General features: G+C 36.9%; 1 long non-coding RNA gene and 1 pseudogene across 1 annotated transcript; one reads left to right on the top strand and one right to left on the bottom strand.

Moving 5' to 3' along the window:
- Nucleotides 1–1361: 1361 nt before the first annotated feature.
- LOC147492912 (uncharacterized) lies at nt 1362–2485 on the top strand. Its single transcript, XR_015200323.1, has 4 exons — nt 1362–1440; nt 1533–1583; nt 1673–1796; nt 2377–2485. It is a non-coding gene; the product is annotated as an uncharacterized LOC147492912 (long non-coding RNA).
- Nucleotides 2486–3952: 1467 nt separating this feature from the next.
- Nucleotides 3953–9561, bottom strand: LOC147492913 (uncharacterized; annotated as a pseudogene).
- Between the last annotated feature and the right edge of the window lie 7403 nt (nt 9562–16964).

The raw sequence follows: 16964 nt of genomic DNA on the forward strand, positions 1-16964 counted from the left end.
TGTTAGAAAAAGTCATATTTTCTTCTAAATTAAATTGTAATAGTCTGAGCAAGACATCATACTCCATTCATTTCCATCTTCCATAAATTAACTTCATTATTTATAACATGGATATATAGCATCGAAGAGTCTCATCTATATCACGTGCTAATAAATATGTTCATCCTTGCAGATTTCAATGTAGTGGTGATTCAATAAAGGCAGTGAAACACCAAGCAATGACAATAAAATTATATAATTATTATATAAACACACATAACAATGGATTCTAGTGGATTAATTTGATCTTCATAATTTTAAATTTCATTCTAGTGGATTAGTGGTACATACCTCAGGATATACATCATTATTTGGTCGTAATTCAATGCAGATTCGGTGTTAATAGCCCATTGGATTTCCCTCTTACAATTGTCATCACACCTGCAAGCAAGTATTAAGTCTTAATATCCAAGTGTTGGCTTAAAATCCAAAAATCTAGATACCCAATATAATATGGCTGGGCAAAGTCACTCCACTAACACCAACATAAAAATCCCAGTAAATTACCTAAAATTGGAGTAGAGGTCTTGGTTGGTACACCATCTTCGCTGCAAGAGTGAATTGAAGAAATAAATGAAAACTTTTCATCCAAAAAATAAGATGAAACCATGAGAAGAAATCTGAGAGCAAACTGTAAGCATTAGTGACAAATAATATACGTAGTGACCTGGAAACACAATCCACATACTTAACCTTTGATTTTTAATTGTTATTTTTTCTTTGTATACTTTCTCTAAGTATCTCTCTTACTTAAGTATTTGGTTTATGAGGATTTGGAATAGGGATCTCAATTGGTCTTGTGATTGGCTATTTTTTCTTTGTATACTTTCAACCTAGTGATGTTAAGGTCAGTTTCTCTCTCTTTTCAACATAATCATGTTTTGTTGTTTATATTATATGAATGGGATTATGTTTTGGAATTGTTTAGAAGTCATATTAGAAGCTGTTTCACTTTTAGGAGTTGATATTGTCTTTGGATTGAGAAGGCAGTCTCTAACTTTAAATAACTTGAAGTAAGATGTTAGTGATGTAAATGCACTTCCTTTACATAGTTAGAGATAATACACCGGTATTTCTCAGGGGAAAGGCTATGCTAACATAAACTTATCTGTACAGTAATTATTGCCGGTCTATATTTGGATTTTTGTGTCATCCCGTCAAAACTTTCTTCTACGGATACATCTTGAGGGAAGCATCATCTAGTTATTCATTTTATAAAAGTTATTATAAGTGTGGTTTGTGTTGTAACTATTTTGTTTAAGCTGCATAGTATCAATGACAATGATGGTTGAATTGATCGGGATCAACAATTAGATCCACTGGGTTGAGCAAGATTCTAAAACTTTGCAGCGGATTCTTCCAGAGATTCCTTTCTGGGTGAAGAATCCATATTATGATCGTGTATGTCTCTAGTACTTATGTCTACTTTCTATATTGAAACTTAGATTGATTCCTGATAATTATCTGCATATTGTTTTTTTTTTCCATTAAAGGTTGATTGGCTCAATAGATTTATTGAACTCATGTGGCCTTATCTGGACAAGGTGTGTGCTAAATCTTATAAAATTATTAATCATGCAAGTGTCTTCTAATACTCTTTTTGATGGGTTAATTGTTGACGTTTGTTGTTTAGGCCATCTGCAAGACTGCAAAGAATATTGCAAAGCCCATTATAGCTGAGCAAATTCCAAAATATAAAATTGATTCAGTGGAGTTTGAAGAACTTACTTTGGGCTGCCTGCCTCCAACTTTTCAAGGTTAGTGATGCTACTCTTTAAGTGGTAGTTTCTACTGATAAATCATCTTATTTGTATTGGGTTTACAGTAGGTCATCGTGAATGCTAGTTTGAGCTCTCAAATTAGAGTGTGGGTTGAATTAGGAGTAAATACCATAAGAGCGTGCACTACCTTAAGATATGGGCTTGAGTAGGGTGTTTAGCAAATTTTGTGTAGGTGGTGAGTGGTGACAGGTACATAGGATAAAGCATGTAAAAAATGTGTGTACACATATGATGGTGTCTGACATGGACATTTATTGTAACTCTGGATTGCCACGTTTGCAATACTGCATGTCAAATTCATCTGCAAAAAGTTTATGGACAAACCTGGGGCCTTGGATGCATACTTATAGCTAAAGTTGTTTTAAAGATGACATTTTCTTTTAAATCCCACGATTCAATTGGTAAGAAGAACCAAAGTGGAGTATCTTATCTTGTTGTTAGACTTCATCATCCAATTTAGTCATTACTAATCTTAAACTCCATTTATATGCCTGTTGATGAAATACTAGTTACTTACTTTTCTTTATTCTGATGCTTTATAAATTTCATTCCATAGGTTTGGGATACAAGGCAACGTACTTGCTGCAATTCTTTTGACGCCCATGAAAAGTACATTTATGATATGACTTATGTGGCGGATTCATTGAAACTTTTGGGAATGAGGTAGATCTATTTTCTTTCATATTTATGATATTACGTCGTTCTTTTATGCAACTCTGGCTTGCATATATGTTTCTTATTGAGGAATGGATAAATTAATTCATGATGACAAGGGCAATGCTACTATTTCTAATGATGGTGCTACTATTATGAAACTTCTTGATGTTGTTCATCCTATTGCTAAAATTCTTGTCGATATTGCCAAGTCTCAAGATTCTAAGGTATACAATAGAAAACAAATTTACTAATTTTAGTGATTGGCTGACTAAAAGAGTGAAATTTTTATGCTAAAGTTTATATTTATCTTAGAGTGGGTTATGATGGTTGCATTACTACAACATTTAACAGCTTATACTTTAGAGAAGATAATGACATTAACAAGGACATTGTCTCAGAAAAAGTTGAGAGGGTATCATTAATAATTGTATTGGTTAGGTTTTAGGGATAAATTTGGAATTCACTTGTAATTTTAATGACCGGATTTATTGTCTACAGGTGGGTGATGGAACCACTAGAGTAGTTCTTTTTGCGGGAGAGTTTTTAAAGGAGGCCAAACCTTTCATTGAAGATGGTGTCCACTCAAAGTCTTATACGTAGTTTTCGAGCTGCTTCCAATTTGGTAAGGAATTTGGATCTTTTGGTTTGATTGGATGGATATGCTCATGACAAATTGTTCTAGAAGCCATGAGTTTGCTACTTGTATTTCAGGCAATTATCAAAATTAAGGAACTTGCTGCGAGTATAGAGGGGAAAAGTATAGAAGAAAAGAAGAGTTTGTTCGCAAAGTGTGCTACTACCACACTCTCTTCAATTTTTATTTATTTATTTTTTTTTTTATAGGAAAGACCTCACTCTTTCCAAAGCTGATTGGTGGTGAAAAAGAATTTTTAACATCTATGGTTGTGGACTCAGTTATTTCAATTGGCAATTATGATACATTGTTTATTGTATTCTTGTATTCATTGTTTATTGTAGGTTTAGCTGGTCTCGCTACAAAATATGAGATTTTTTTTTTTTATTAGCAACCCATCAGCAACGGTTTATAACCGTTACAAATGAATTTTAAATTATTTTTTTAAAATTAACTAACAACTTTGCAACGGTTACAAACCGTTGGTAAAATTTTTAACAAATTACCAACGCTTAAAAAGCGTTTGTAAAATAAAAAACCGTTCCAAAGGTTTTAAATTTGTGCACAAAATAGTTATAATAAGCGTTGGAAAGTTCTGTTTGCAACGGTCAATAACCGTTGGAAATTTCTGTTTGCAATGCTTTTTAAGCGTTGCAAATATTTCCAACACTTTACCCACGCTATATTTGCAACGCTTAAAAAGCGTTGCAAAAAGTATTAGCAACACTTTTTTGCCATTGCAAATAGCCTGTTATGGTGTAGTGCAGAGATAGAGGAAATGGCACTAATAGTAAGTAGTAAGCCAGCTTTCTACTAATAACAAGACAGGGAAGCGATATCTTCATGTCGAAAGGAGGATGGCCTTCGTTTTCCTCGGGTCTCCGCTAGGAATACTACTATAAAGATTTATCAGCATTGGCTGGCCTTCTCTTGAATAAAAGCGAGAACCTGGTAAGGGGAAGGGTGATTGGCAAGTGTCGTTAGGACGCTTTAGCCTATTACAAGGAAGATCATCTCTATCATCAAACTGAGAGCAAGGGCGAGAACTTGAGAACATTCTTTCTCTTATGAATTCAGGGGCCATTTTTCCAACATATCCAGTATATGCGTACCCACGGCCTCTGTCAATATCTATATGAACTGGTGGCTCTACTAGGAGCTGGCAAGCGGATGGATCGGCCTATTGATAAACACCGATCAGGTCGTAACCATATTTAACCATATTCTAAAGCTTTGGCGCTATTTACCCTAGCTGTGATCCTATACCCTTAGTCAAGTAGAAGCCGGCTCCGCTCTCGTTTTTGCAGCAAGCCAAACTTTCTTTGCTTTAGGACCGTTCAGTCCCCTTACCTAAGGGTACTCTATTGTTCTTTCTCTATTATATCAATCTGGAGGTTTTGTTTTCTTTGAATTGAATCTTCTTTTCTTACGTCAATTTGACTTTCACTTTAAGGTTGGAGGTTTCTCTCAGCTGCAAGAAGATCAACTGCATTGCCAAGCTCCAACTCTGCTTTTAGCTTTAGTCGGCTGAGCAACTTTCCTCCTGGAGTTCGGAATCGGCAAGAGATAAGAGGGACGTACTTAACATCAAGGAAGTGGAATCAATCCCGTTTGCTACTAGAAAAAGTAAAATCTCAGTTTGAAACCCCAATACTTCAGCAGAGGCATCTTCCTGGCTTAGAAAAGATCCGCTAGAGATTCCCTCTCACTCCTAGTCGAGATCTTCTCTTTCTCCAATCCCGGTAGACGGGCGAGCAGCTCCTAACCTTAAGAAGTGAGTTTTCAAGAGAAGGAGTACTGCTCTTCAACTCCGCTCCATTCCAGTGATGTTTAGCCGTGATAGATCGTGGCTTTCGGGGCCTTCTTTGCAGGTCTTATCGTCTACTTGCTCTCAATCCCGTAATGCCCTTGTTATAGAAGCCCGCACATTTCAAGTGAGAGCTAGCCGGCTTTCAAGCCTTTTATTTTAGTACCCTAACGATAAGCTAAGACCAAACTAAACTGATGTGACCCACCAGCCGCCCCTTCTTACGCCCTTTCATTAAAAAGAAAGCATGTAAGGTAAAGGTCAGCTGAACGAAGCCAGCTAAGGAATAAGAGCTGGGGAAGAGCAGGAGAGCAAGACCCTCTGAAAGAAAAAGCCCAGAGAGAAGCGGGTGCTATAGCTAATTGTCCACCCTTCCAAGTTTTCTATGTTACTATGTTTTCTGACACAACTACAGCTGTCAGGGAACATTGTAGATCTTCTATGGGAATGCCGACTACAGAAACTAAAAGACTACGACTACAAGCCAGCCGGAAGTGAGTCGCTTCTATTCTCGTTGGGGCTGATCCTACCCCAATTAGACTTCCTAAGTAATACGTTATAAAGCGCTTGGCATTCCTTCCAGTTCAAAAGCTGACACCCCGCCTAGATCAAAAGCAAATAAGCCCATCATTTCTCTTATATGACTTAAATGAAACAACTCATCCTAGCTTGAAGCAGAGCATCATATATTATTATGTAGTGACTCCAATTTCCACACTCATATACAACTAAATGGTATTCATGCCAGTAGAGACCTAACTTTCTGAATTATCTTTCTAGGTTCTTTTTAACCATTGAATGACAGTACCAGATTCACTTATCTGCTTTGGTCAGTTATAAGGACTTGGCATGCATGGTACTTCTGAGACACTCTGATCTCATACAATAAGCAAGGAGATGACATGGATTAGAGAGAGACAATGGGTAGAGGTTAATAATACTACGAGAGAATTGAAAACATATCTATTATCAGCCAATCGTCATACGTAATTCACTGTTTTCAACATAGAAACAGAAAGAAAGCAAAAAAAAAAAACAATTATAAGCAGAAATTCAGTGTTAAAATAATATACCTGAAATTCATCAGTCAATCTCGATTTAACAAACTTGTTCCAATATTCTTGGCTGATATATTTTTCGTATATTTTGGGAGGTTTTCTAAGCAATTCGAGTTGGTCTTTAAATGGTGTGATGTAGAACCTGGGCAGCCTACTCTTGAATTCTCTCCATTTCTCACCGATATCTTGCAAAGTACCTTTCATTTCGTGGTCTTCCAAGTTGAATTTCCCCTTAAACACATGCAAGAGATTTTGAAACTAGCAAAGAATTAAGACTATCTAATTAAGTAATTTTATTTTCGAACTTTTTACCTTTATAAATTTCCATAATATGTCTCTCGCTTCTCCTTTGACATCATGCCAATTGTCATAAGTAGCAATGGAACCTCGAGAAGCAGCCAGCAAACCTGAGTAGCTAGCCAAATCTTTCACACCTTCACCAATACGTTGACCATTTTGATTGAATACAACATCCACACGTTCATTCTCTTTCATCTTTGTAAGACGCGAGCATACAACTGCTCCTCTACCTTTCCTTTTCTCTCTAGTACGTTGTGTTACATTTTCTTCCATGTTTGAGTCGGGAGTCTCGTCAACTTCCGTGTTAGAATTGAAGTTTTCTTTTGGATCCATGTTTGAGTCAAGAGTCTCGTCAACTTCCGTGTTAGGATTGAAGTTTTCTTCTGGATCCATGTTAAATTCCTGTAGAGTGTAGACATGAATAAAAACACATGAAGCCAAATAAGATAGCAACTATAACTTCTAAAATGATTACACAATTTTACTTAAGCAGAAGATAACAAATCAAAATAAATCCAAATAAATTTTATTGTGGAAACAAATTAACGAAACAAACTTTTCTTAGTGATAAACTAAAATGAAAAAATATCCAGTACAAGATAAACCAACTCCTTTGGAAGGAAAGAAAATATGTTTTAGGTCGAATCGACCCATATCCCCTCACAATTTGCACGAGCATAAGAATCCAAAGAGTCAACTTCTGGCAAACTTTTACTGTTTGTATGGTCAATAGAGCAACCAACGTTGATCTCATCCTCATTCTCCTCCTCATGGTAGTCTCTTTCAGGAGCCCTCAATGTTATTGACCATCTTGGGTCGAGCTGGTCGGGTACATAAAATACTTGCTTGGCTTGGGAGGCCATAACAAAAGATTCTGATTTATGGCCTATTCTACCAAGATCAACAGATGTGAAACCTAATTCATCCACTTTGACGCCATTTCTGCTGTCAACCCAATCACACTTGAATACTGGGACCTTAAGCGTCGTATAGTCAAGCAACCATATTTCTTGAATAACACCGTAATAACACATCTCCGAAATGACTGGGTGTGGCACTAGCAATTTGCACTGTTAAAGCCACTAAGCTTACACCACTATTCTGGTTTACTAGTGAAGCTTCATGAGCCTTTGTATGAAAGCGAAACCTGCCAATAGCATAGCCAGAGCATTTTATAACGTCTCGATGAGGTCCTTGAGCTACGACTTTCAAGATGTCTGAGAGATCGTTCCCGGGAATCATTTCCTCTTCCTCAACCTGCTTATGCAGGTTTTGGGAACTTGTTAGTCACATTTATAATATGGTATTAAATGTGATGCAAGTTCAATCAGTATACCGTTTTACGAAGCCAGTAAATAAAGGTGTGGTGGTGCTCATCTTGTAGCCATTTCTCTGACCTAAAGGGATTACTACGTCTTAGGTGCTCCATATGCTTCCTACAAAGACATAATTAGGAAAATACAGTAACCATCAAACTGTCCAAATTAAGCAAGAAACTTTCATAGTTTCTTGTAGACGACATTGTTAGGTATAATTAATGCCGACTTACTCAATATAAAGTTGTACGTCATCTGTGTTTTGCAAAACACACTGATGCGCTTGCTCCCAAGAGTATTAATTGTTCCACTCCAACAACCTTCATACCACCAAGAGGTTTCCCATTGGATATTGTATCTTTTTTTTCTTTGTTGTTGGTATCCATGTTTCTTCCTAAAGGAACTCCCACGGTTTGCAGACTTGATAAGTACTCAGTAAGAAACTCTACAGCTTCCCCAACAAGATAATTTTCTGCAATGCATCCTTCTGGACGATTTTGATTTCGAACGTGTCCCTTCAATATCTTCATGAATCTAAAATTTAGTATATATAAGAGTTAGAGAGAGAGAGAGAGAGAGAGAGAGAGAGAGAGACTTCCAATAAATGATGCTTCGTTGAATTATATAAAAATATAAGAAATTAGCTTGTACTTGCCTCTCAAACGGATACATCCACCGGAAGAATACTGGACCACAAAGCTCGACCTCATGTACAAGATGAATTGTGAGATGCACCATAATGTCAAAAAATGATGGTGGAAAGTACATTTCCAGCAAACACAATGTAACCGCCAAATTGTCTTGGATTTCCTGCAACTTAGACACATCCACCACTTTGACACAAAGAGAACTGAAGAAGAAACACAGCCTAATGATGGCATATCTCACATGCTTTTGCAACACTGATCGTATAGCCACTGGAAGATGCTGTATCATGAGACTTGAGACCATACAATTTCAAATCTTGTATGACAGTCATGAGACTTGAGACCATGCAATTTCAAATCTTGCACTGACATGCGATGGCTGAAATTCGAACAATATCCATCTGACACTTTCAGCTCAAGCAAAGTATTGCAAACTTTTGCTTTCTCCTCTCTAGTTAATGTATGGCATGCTGGTGGAAGGTAAGTTCGATTTACTCTTGTTTCTGGTGCTAGTTCCTTCCTAATATTCATCTCAACAAGGTCAAGATGACTTTTAAGGTCATCATTCATTTTATATTTCATGTTGAGGAGTGTGCCAATAATACTATCACAAACATTCTTCTCAGTATGCATAACATCCAAGTTGTACCGTACAAGCATAAATTCCCAATATTCGAGCTCAAAAATATGGACTTCTTCTTCCAACAAGTTCTACTTTCGCTTTCATTAGTCGGGGCAAGCCGTTTTCTCTTTCGTGTATCTGACTTTTCATTGGATGCCTTCGACTTCCTTTTTGATGCTTTTGGCTTTGGAATCACCAAATTTTTTTTTCCCCATTTGACTTGGATCCCCTTGACCTTTCCTAAAATCTTCTTCCCAGTTAACAGCTTTGGACTTGATCGACATTCTTGCTGCTCATTAAACCCTTTTCTTTGCTTCCTAAATCGATGGTTTTTTGGAAGCCACTTTTGATGTGCTTGATATATGTTTTTATTCGAATGTTTCAATCTAATGGAATCTGTTTCTTCACTGCAAACTGGACAAGCAAAATATCCCTTGACGCTACAACCAGCTAAATTTCCTAACACAGGAAAATCATTAATTGTTCACATTAGTACAACCCTCAATGTAAAAGATTGCTGCTTGTAGGCATCAAAAACCTCAACACCAGGACCCCACAGAGTCTGTAAATCTTCAATCAAAGTTTTGAGGTAAATGTTAATATCATTACCCGGCTATTGTGGACCTGATATCAACATTGTCAACATCAAAAAAATTCTCTTCATCCACAACAATGGTGGAAGATTGTAAGTGACCAACATAACGGGCCAACAACTATGCCTACTGCTAAGGTTACTATGTGGATTGATTCTATCTGTCGAAAGAGCTAGTCGTAGATTCCTTGGATCTGAAGCAAAAGTTGGCCACAACTTATCGATCTCTTTCCACGCAGGGAGAATCGATGGGGATGACGATTTGACCATCAATTACTTCTCTCTCATTTGCATGCCATACCAAATCTTTTTCTTTATCGAGCCGATTGAAACATCTTTACAAATCTTGGGATAGGTGAAAAGTACCACAATACTTTTGCAGTAGCTTTACCATTGTTTTCTTGGTATCTTGACTCCACAAAGTCGGACAAGTAGTTCTAGACTTGTACTCCTTACCTCTATAAAGTATACAATCATTGGGACATGCATCTATTTTCTCAGATCGCATTCCAAACGTAGAAAAAATATCTCTAGCGTTGGACATGGATTTTGGCAACTCATTAATTTCCGGAAGGGCTTTTCCGAACAACTTCAATAAAAGACTAAAACTCTTGTCTGACCACCCGCTTCTTGCTTTCATATTGAACATTTCGACAAGGAATGACAACTTTGTAAATGTTGTGCAACCTTTGTACAGAGGCTTCTCCGCACCTTCAAGAAACTTACAAAGCTTTTCAGGATCCCCAGTGAAATGCTCATATGCATCCTCAACCATTCTAGTTGTGTCTGCAAAATCATCAGGGGTCTCAAAATCTTGAGAAAGAGGTTGACATGTACTACCACTTCGCGGCTGATCACTAGGAGAATCTTCCCCATGCAATATCCATGTTGTATAGGTTTCTTCAAAACCGTTTTCATATAGATGATTTTTTATCTCCACCAAAGTCTGGTGCTGATTATTCCCACAAATAGAGCATGGGCATCTTATCCAATGAAGCATCTTCGGGCCTACACTCTTTTCATCACATTTAAGAAAGTACAAGACCCCTACTTTGAATTCGTTCGTTACTCTATCCATAGTCATCCAGGACCTATCCATTCTTATTCCTATTGCAAGTAAACAAAAACCTAAAACCCCATAAAGATAAGTCATTTTAAACACCGTAACCACAAAATAAAAGCAAGCATGTAACATACTACATGGAGCTACAGAAAAGTACAAAGAAAAGTTCAGAGAACTGAATGCAGAAAACAATACCTAGCAAGAATATTGGTTTCCACTCAAGTCCTTACACATACTATTCTCAAGAACTCCAAGAGCTTTCCCAAGAATCTGCATGACAAAGGAAGAATGTTTACAATAACTCTCAAGTTACTTACTGCAATTACTACTTTGGCAATCTCAAATCAAGCTTATAACTTAAAGTGGTCTAACAGTAGAGTTCAGAAATTTTGTCCCATACAAATTAAATGTCTCTTTTTGGTATCGAATTAAATTCTACTATCAAATTAGAAAAACAAACGCCATTAGCATTACTTTGCATATTCACTTAATTGAAACATCAAAGGAAAAAAGGAAGAAAAAAAAAGTATCACAGAAGAAGACTTTTTTACCACCGAACAATACTTTGCAGATGCACAAATTAAATTGCAAGAAATTGAACAAGAAAGAATATAGAGAAAACCCATCTAAACCAAAATATTTCACCTTTAGCAAGCAATGGCCAATAAAACAATACCAAGCTGAACATCTTTAGTAGGAGATTATAATCTTTAATTATCTTTAGTAATTAACATTATTATGATGTTTATTAGATGCCAAAATAAGTTTTACATCTGTTTGTTGTACAAAAAGTGGAAGGGTGATCAAGACTTTGAGAGTGACAAACAAATTTATCATTCTTTAGTTAAAACGTTGTAATACTCGGTGCTTCATCTAGGTTTGTATCTAAATTTTTTTGTAATTTATCTATAATGACTTCAAACCTCACTGCAGTAGCCATTCTTCCTCCCCTACGTTCTGACAAAGGTTAAGAATAAAAAATGCCTCAAGATTTTGAAGAAAACCGTTTTGAAGAAAGAATATAGAACCGAGAAATCAAAATCTATATGAAAACATTAGATTATATACTAGGTAGTGAGAAGAAAGCAAAGTAAATGCATTCCCGACCCCCTTAAAAGAGGGGCACTATCGAGTACGGTTTTGTTTTCCATCGATTAGAGATGGGCTGTCTAGCTCAAAGGAGATAGGCTCGAGTGGAGATCTTTCTTTAAATTATAGAATAGTCCAGATAGGGCTTCATCTCTCAACAATTACAAGTGAAGGAGAGAAACGGTGTAAATACGAGATAACTCTAGCTGTAGGGGCGGGCAACTATAAAGAGTTTGTTTGAAAACCCTTGCCGTGCCGTGAAGGTGTACTATCCTATTGGTCAAATCAATGCGTTTTCAAAGCATAAGCCTTTTTTTTTTAACAAAATTTGAATAGAGAATTCCGATTATCGCTTGGATAGCCCGGGGTTTATGGCATGGAAGGTGTTTCATGTGGGAAAACATGCCCATTTGACGACAAAAAACAAGCAAAAAACACGGTGTTTCATTACTTTTCTCAAATTGAGATTCCCTGTATGAAAGGAATTTTACTTTAAGCCATTTTTACGGGGGGAGATGTTAAGTTGCATGATTGAATTCCCATTTATTAAAGGAATTTGAGTCACAGCCAAATATTCCGAGGGTTGATGAAAGTTGCACTATTTTGATGTCTCGTATGATATGCCATTTTGACTGGGAAAACAGAAAAAGTCCTATTGGAATTGATGTAGCTCACGAGGAAGAGGCTGTTGCAAGCAAGTAGGAGTCCCATTTCGTTTCAGGTCAAGATCGAGTTTAGTTATATTGATTCAAAGTGAGCACTATTGATTAGTTTAAGTCATAATCAAAATGCGAGCTAGCAGTCTTCAAGTTCCCTCAGGCAGAAGAAGAAGGGGCTAATAGGAAGGGAATTGGCTCAATATCTCACTATTTAGGAAAGCTCAAGATCTCAGTCTAGTGTAAGTAAACTTACCTCTGCTTAAATGACATAATAATCCGATCTGACATAATATACTTAAATTTGAATTCCCCTTTATTATCCGTATACGAGGCTATAAGCACCAGAGCAAGCACCAATAGCAGTTGATCGGGAAGTATATCCAGTAGTAGATCCGGATGGATATTCTGTTAGGTTCTTCTTAGTAGCAGCCGACAACCCTATCTTCTTTTACTTCACTCTACAATCTCTTCTTTCGATCCAACAGTGGAGATAGAGACAGAGGCAGATGCATTTGACCAAGTAGAGACAGTTGTGGAAGCAGCAATCCCTTGCCTCCTAGAGGAGAGATTAAGTAAGTAGGTCCGCGGGAAGAGCAAACTAGTCCCATCTTCTCTTTCTCTCAACTCAATAGTATAGATGCATCAGTCGACTCTGTGGATTCTGTTTATTTCGTTTCTTTCGAATAGAGATCTTTTCCTTTCGTCAAATCATGTCTATGCGGGAATAAAGCTTTTCAAAGCACCCGCAGGAAGGAAGGAAATAGAGACGAAAAAAAAGTATACATTGGAGGTTTGGAACCTACCTCTTGGGTGGTAAAATGTCCTACCTTTTCTTATACGCATTCTAGGTTCAAAGACATCCTCCTCTACGAAGAAATCTCCCGCTATCGGTGAATCCCCTATGTACCAATGGTCCCTGTCCCAATATGCACTGAATTCATGAAATTCATATTCCTGCCTACCATAGACAAAGACAAAAGAAGGGTCGTGTTCCCTCCTGGGTCCCAGGGTTCAAAGACGTGGTTTGAGCTCTACCCCGCTGCCTTAGCCTCAACGGAATTGGTAACTCGACTCACTGTCCTATCTGTCTCGGCCTCTGCTTGTGAGGGGGTAGGGTGGTGATGCACCAGTCCCATTTTTTTCCAAAGTAAGATTCTAAAAGCAAATGCCTTCACCAACATATTTCATTGCTAAGCTTTTCTGCTTGATCATATAGATTGTAATGGAGGTAATTGTGAAGTAGCAGGTTTAGAAGTGTTTCCTGCATCACCACCAAAATCTTAGTGATATACTCTGAGGTGCTTCACCAAAATAGCAGCTATTTCTAATATACACACCTGACCCAACTCATCATGGAACAATGTAGCAATCCGATGCAAGGCAAGAAGGTTTCTGGTGAGAAAAAAACAACCAAGTAACCCAAGTTTGAGGAGATTTAGGAACACATCAACAATTGTGGATCATGTATGCTATAGCAATTAAAAATTAAATATAAAGGCTCACTTGTATACAACTTACCCTTGAATTTCAACAAGATCACCCGTTAATTCATAACTGAGTGAGTAATAGAAGAACAGTCTGAATGCTAAAACATCAACTGTTCTCCTGCTCATATTCCTTAAGCGAGCAATGCTTGCTGAAGAACAAGCTTTAGCCTGAAAGAAAAACAAAACCAGCCACGAAAAAATAAGATAGTTGGGCAAAACTGAAACACGAGAAACAAATTGAAATAATTTTAGGAAACAAAAACATAAGAGAAATGAAACATAATGAATTTAACTAAAAAATTTGGAAGAGTTGCAGATTTTCTCCTCACTCAACCTCTTCCGATCAATTAGAAAAATCAATACAAGCAAGTAGCAATAAATCTCGAACTCAGGCAAGGATTGCTTCACTGAAGTTGCGGATGTTGCAATATCGACTTCCATATCCTGCTCATCATCCTGCAACATAACAATATATATTAAACTATAAATTCGAGCTTAACAGTTAGCAGAGGGCCTGCAACAAATTTCCAAGGCTTGTTTATAATAGTTTTGTCTAAGGTCACTTGGAAATACCAGTTTAGTCAAAGTAGTTATGAGAAACGATCTTGTGAGATGTTAAGTATTAGGTATTATATATTTCCCTTTTCCAAAATGAAATTCCAAATATATATACCGATAATTTGAAGCGCCTCATTCTTTATTGGTCAAGAAAGAAGTTTTTCTTAAGCCTTCCTAGTTAGAAGAAATGTGGGCACCCACTTAGTTACCCCTTTTGTACTCCTCAAAATCCAACCTGGTCTATGCATCATTGATAAGCACAAACGGATAATCGTCTAGACACAAGCCTTATCTAAATCCTTCCAAGGTGATATCCAAGAAATACCACAAGTAATTGTCCAATTAATATTGCAAAGCATGCATGTCTTTGTTTCCGTCACATCCCTAAAGTATGTAAGCAGTGAGACTACAAAACGGCATGCAAATATGCATGTGAAGATGCAGGAAACTTGACTAACGGTTAACAAAGATGTAAACCTTGCCATAAGAAGTTGTACATATAGATGTGTTTAAGAGTGTCATAACTAAATGTGTTACTCTCCAATCGTAATAATCTACACACTCCGTGGACTCACTAAGATATAGATGTGGAGTTTTTCTACTTGACATTGCATAACATATATACTAATTAAGCATGCATGAAAATAATACACAAGAAAATGAAGGGAAGAAATAAAGATACCTTTGGAAGGTAAGCTGACAAACGAGTATGGGCTTCAGAACCGAGAATCAAAGCATAATTAAGGAATGCATGAAGAAGAGATGGTTTCAACTTGTTTCTCAAAGCAATGGTGAAATTAAACGAATTGCACGAACAATTTTGCGAACCTCCTTCTCCTAAGTTCCATTTTCAATTAAAGATGTTATCTCCTTCAATTCTATTTCAATAATCAAAATAGAGAGAGAGAGAGAGAGAGAGAGAGAGAGAGAGAGAGAGAGAGAGAGAGAGAGAGAGAGAGAGAGAGAGAGAGAGAGAGAGAGAGAGAGAGAGATGTTATCGGGCAGTGTTTGTTTTCGTTCTTGATTGGTGGCAAATCACGATTGTCGTGGCAAAATTTACTTACCTCCCCCCAGAGTAAATTTTGGCACCAAAATCATGGCAAATAACAACTTGTGGCAAATTCAAAAAAAATTTGCCATGACTCAAAAAACACATCAAACAGTGGCAAACAAGTGAATAATGCCATTTATTTGCATTTGCCATGGCAAATGGGGCTATCAAACACAGCCTAGAAAATCAGTGCTACACGACACAATTTAAGTCTCTCTCTGATTCTGCAGATGCGTTGGGGAGGGAGTTTAAAAGAAGAGCTCATGGCCTCAGCAAAAGAACCACACAGACAATTATACTTCATAGTCTGAAATACTGCAACGAATCATAAACGGAAAACTATAAATTCAGTGTCATATGAAAGAAAGATTAAGGCCAACATTTTCTCTTTCTGCAAACACGGATTAAAAGAGCTCATCAGCACAACAAAAGTTTCATGGATAACTCTACACTAGTATATAACTTAATTAATGTACTTCGAGGTCTCGGACTGCACCAAAAATTAGCACTATCCCTAAAGCACTTGAGTGCTACTAGTCTATCCCCCACAAGGTGCCTTCAAATTCAACTCAGATGGCATTTCAAAAGGAAATCCTGGCCTGACATCTTAGGGTGGGGAGAAAGGGTTAAGATATCAGAATGTACAAATACTGGACTCTAGAATTGGTGGTCTTGGGTAATTATTCATGGCATTGGGTGGATGAAAATCTGTATATGGTGTAAATACGGCCACCCTTTACTTTATTCCAATTCCCAATATCAACCACAATGAGGAGTTTCACATAGTAAATTTAGATAGTTAGACAGAAGGGTCCTTGTTTACATTCAACGCAACACGCTATGTGAGTTGCATGAATGAAACACCTAAACTTTAGCAATTCATAAACTGATATTAACACCTTTTCGAAAGGTCTTTAAAGTTCCAAAACCTAACCATTAATTAATGACAACCTTTTCTATTCACTAACAATACATTTTAAAGTTCACAAGGTTCTATGAGTTGATAAAGTATGAAAATAGGAACAACGAAAACTTTATTTCAATATTACTTGACGACAAATATTGGTGCATTCAATAACCATGAGCTATGTGCCAAAAAAGACCCTATCGTTTGGCAAGTAACTTGTTTCGATTTCTTGTACTTCTAGCCAGTCCTTTCCAACCTACTTTCTGATTTCAATATTTCCCACCCAAGTCTTTGTTCCCAATTCAACATTGCTTCTAATTAAAATTAGTAAAAGTCGAATAACATCTTCCTATATTATTTTCCAACTCTCAATCTCTCATAGCAAAATTTTGGGAATAACTTGGGTAAATTGTTCTGCTAATCTATAAGGCAAACTTCCTATATTCCCTCTCTTTCATTCCTATTCCTTTATGGTCTCTCTTTCCTATTCCAAACAAATAACTAGAGTGGTGAAAAACACCAATACTCCACAACAAACAGATAAACATACACAAAAGGGCGAACATGAGATAGTAAGCTTCCACTAACTAAGAAAAAACAAAGTGAACTGATTGTACTAAAAAACGATATCATTATGGGAATATTAATATAAGAATAATCCACCATCTATTGACACACCAACAATTGTTCTTCACTC

The sequence above is a fragment of the Coptis chinensis genome, chromosome 6 (assembly GCF_015680905.1).
Source record: "Coptis chinensis isolate HL-2020 chromosome 6, ASM1568090v1, whole genome shotgun sequence".
NCBI classification, from domain to species: domain Eukaryota; kingdom Viridiplantae; phylum Streptophyta; class Magnoliopsida; order Ranunculales; family Ranunculaceae; genus Coptis; species Coptis chinensis.